Genomic DNA, 3,309 nt, shown 5'->3' on the forward strand with positions numbered 1-3,309 from the left:
AAAAGGAAGGCTCTAATCGGGTGGCTGCATGATAGGTGCAGTGGTTAACATGCCCTTAAGCTTGGTGAAAGCTTCCTGGCATTTCTCAGTCCACTCGATGGTGCATCCTTTTGTAGAAGATTACATAAGGGACGAAAGAGGAGACTAAAGTCCTTTATGAATCGTCTGTAAAACCTTGTGTGTCCTAAGAAGGATCGCACATCTCTGATGTTCTTGGGTGGAGGTAGGTTAGAGATAAGATCAATTTTTGCCTTATCTACCTCGATTCCTTTGGACGAGATAATATGTCCAAGGATAATTCTCTTATGAGCCATGAAATGACACTTCTCCCAATTAAGTACCAAGTTCTTCTCTTCACATCTTTTTAGCACACATTTAAGACTTTCTAAACACTTGCTGAAAGATGAACCGAAAATAGAGAAATCGTCCATGAAGACCTCTAGATATTTTCCCACCATGTCAGAAAAGATACTCATCATACAACGCTGAAAGGTGGCAGGGGCATTACATGATCCGAATGACATCCTTCTGTAGGCAAAGGTGTCGTAAGGACATCTAAATGTAGTCTTTTCCTGGTCCTTAGGGGCGATTACAATCTGATTGTAGCACGAATACCCGTCAAGGAAACAGTAATAGGAATGACCAGCTAGCCTTTCCAAGATTTGATCAATGAAGGACAAAGGAAAGTGGTCCTTCCTTGTGACGGTATTCAGCTTCGTGTAGTCAATGCACATTCTCCAACCAGTAGTAACTTTAGTTGGCACGAGTTCATTATTGGCATTGGCTACGATAGTGATCCCGGACTTCTTAGGAACCACCTAAGTTGGACTCACCCATTGACTATCGGAAATGGGGTATATGATACCCACATCTAATAGTTTAAGAACTTCGGCCTTAACCACTTCCCTTATGTTTGGATTTAGTCTACGTTGTGATTGCCGAGCAGGCTTAGCATTATCCTCAAGATAAATGCGGTGAGTACAAATCAAGGGGTCGATTCCCTTGAGGTTCGCTATCGTCCATCCAAGGGCTCCCTTATGCTCAATAAGAGTAGATATGAGCATACTCTCCTGTTCTTTTTCTAGGTGGGCAGAGATCACCACCGGGTATGTCTCATCTTGACCTAAATAGACATATTTCAAATCAGAGGGCAAAGGTTTTAGGTCAAGCTTCGGTGGCTTGAGGTTAGACGGTAGAGGCACTACATCAGTTTGGGGCAACTCTTCAAATTGTGGCCTCCACCGGTTAACTTTAAGTACCGGTGCAGTATCAAGTAAGGCACACGTCTCCCTAATCATGTCATCATCAAAATCATGGGAGTGGGCCAGGCACGTCTCTAGAGGGTCAGAGGATAAGGTCAGAGGCGTCGTATCTTCCACTAAAGAGTCAATCATGTTAATGTCGTGGAAATCGTCATCATCCTCTAAGTTTCTGCTGTTATTGAAAAAGATGTTTGATTCTAATGTCATATTCTCAAAGGACATAGTCATGACACCATTCCTGTAATTGATAATTGTGTTTGAAGTGGCAAGGAATGGGCGACCAAGAATGATGGGAATCTGAGTGCTCATGTTATTGATGGGTTCAGTATCCAGGATGATAAAATCTACAGGGTAGTAAAATCTATCAACTTGGACCAACACATCCTCAATTATCCCTCTTGGTACACGAACAGAGCGATCAACAAGTTGTAGTGTGGTTAGGGTGGGTTTTAATTCACCCAAATCTAACTGTTTGTATACCGAGTAGGGAATCAGATTGACGCTCGCTCCTAAGTCAAAAAGTGCATGATCAATTCGATGGTCCCCGATTACACATGATATGGTTGGGCTATCGGGATCTTTGAATTTCTGTGGCACGTCTTGCTTTAGGATGACACTCACTTTCTCGGTCAAGAAGATCTTCTTTTGAATATTCTGTCGTCATTTGGTCGTGCATAAGTCTTTCAGGAATTTGACATATGAAGGTATCTGTTTACGACATCAAGTAGAGGAATGTTGACTTTCACTTGTTTCAACACCTCTAGGATATCCTGAGAGTTGAGAGAGGTTTTGGTGCGACCAACCGTTGGGGAAATGGAGCAACTGGCTTTTCTAGAAGTTCCGGTTCTAATTTTTGTGGGGCCTCACTAGATCCATTATTGTTGTCCTCTTCTAGTTCTTGATGCTTTTCGGGCCTAACCGGAAGGGTTTTATCAATGATCTTCCCACTCCTAAGAGTGGTGATGGATTTAGCGTGCCCCATTTGATTTAAAGAGCTAGGATCACTTATCTCATATTGCGGTTTAGGATTGGGGAGCGGTTGTGCAGGAAGCATCCCCTTTTCTATAACCGTCATACATGAATCTATCTTTTGCATAAAGTCTCGCATTGCATGGGTCAGCTCTTGTATCGAATTTTGAACCGGTTCTTCTTGAGGTTTCCCCTGATTTGGATTTTGATTGAAGAAACTGAGGGGTAGCAGTTTGTCCATTTCTCCAACTAAAGTTTGGATGATTTTTCCAACCAAGATTATACGTATTAGAGGTTGGTCCATTGAAAGGTCTTTGATAATTATTTACGGCATTGGATTGTTCATTCACCACTTCTCGAAAGGCGGGTATTGTAGGGCAATTTTCAGTTGTATGAATGTTGCAATCACAGATGCCGCAAACACTTTCATTAACCCTATCCTTCTTTCCTTCCATGGCCTCAACTTTTCTTATGAGCGTAGTCACTTTACACTTGAGATCATCCTCTTCTTTCAAAAGATACAATCCACCTTTCTCCTTTAATTGAGTCGGCCTAGACGTGGTGTTCGACTTTGAGTAATAGTCCCATGATTGTGTTTTTTCAGCAAGACTATCGAGGTAATCTCATACCTCGTCAACATTTTTATTAATGAATTCTCCATTACACATTGTCTCGATCATTTGGCGCATGGAAGATGTCAGTCCATCGTAGAAAAAATTTGTAATGCGCCACGTTTCAAAGCCGTGTTGTGGGCATGAACTGACCAAATCCTTGAACCTTTCCCAACATTGGTAAAATGTTTCATCCTCCTTTTGGGTGAAGTTCATGATTACTTTTCTAAGGGTAATCGTTTTATGATGTGGAAAGAATTTCTTTATAAATTCTCTTTGCATATCATTCCATGTGCCAATGGATCTAGGACGCAGTGAATGTAACCACGTCTTAGCCTTCTCTTTTAAGGAAAAAAGAAAGAGTCTCAGCCTGACTGTGTCCTCAGACACATTTTGAAAATATAAAGTGGCTCTGATCTCATCAAACTCTTTCAAATGTAGATATGGTTCTTCAGATTCAAGCCCAT

General features: G+C 41.6%; 1 non-coding gene across 1 annotated transcript; it reads left to right on the plus strand.

Annotated features, from left to right (window-relative positions):
- Positions 1-2,969: 2,969 nt before the first annotated feature.
- LOC131250272 (small nucleolar RNA R71) lies at positions 2,970-3,076 on the plus strand. Its single transcript, XR_009173199.1, has one exon. It is a non-coding gene; the product is annotated as a small nucleolar RNA R71 (small nucleolar RNA).
- Positions 3,077-3,309: the final 233 nt, after the last annotated feature.

Source organism: Magnolia sinica, chromosome 6 (genome assembly GCF_029962835.1).
Source record: "Magnolia sinica isolate HGM2019 chromosome 6, MsV1, whole genome shotgun sequence".
Taxonomy (NCBI): domain Eukaryota; kingdom Viridiplantae; phylum Streptophyta; class Magnoliopsida; order Magnoliales; family Magnoliaceae; genus Magnolia; species Magnolia sinica.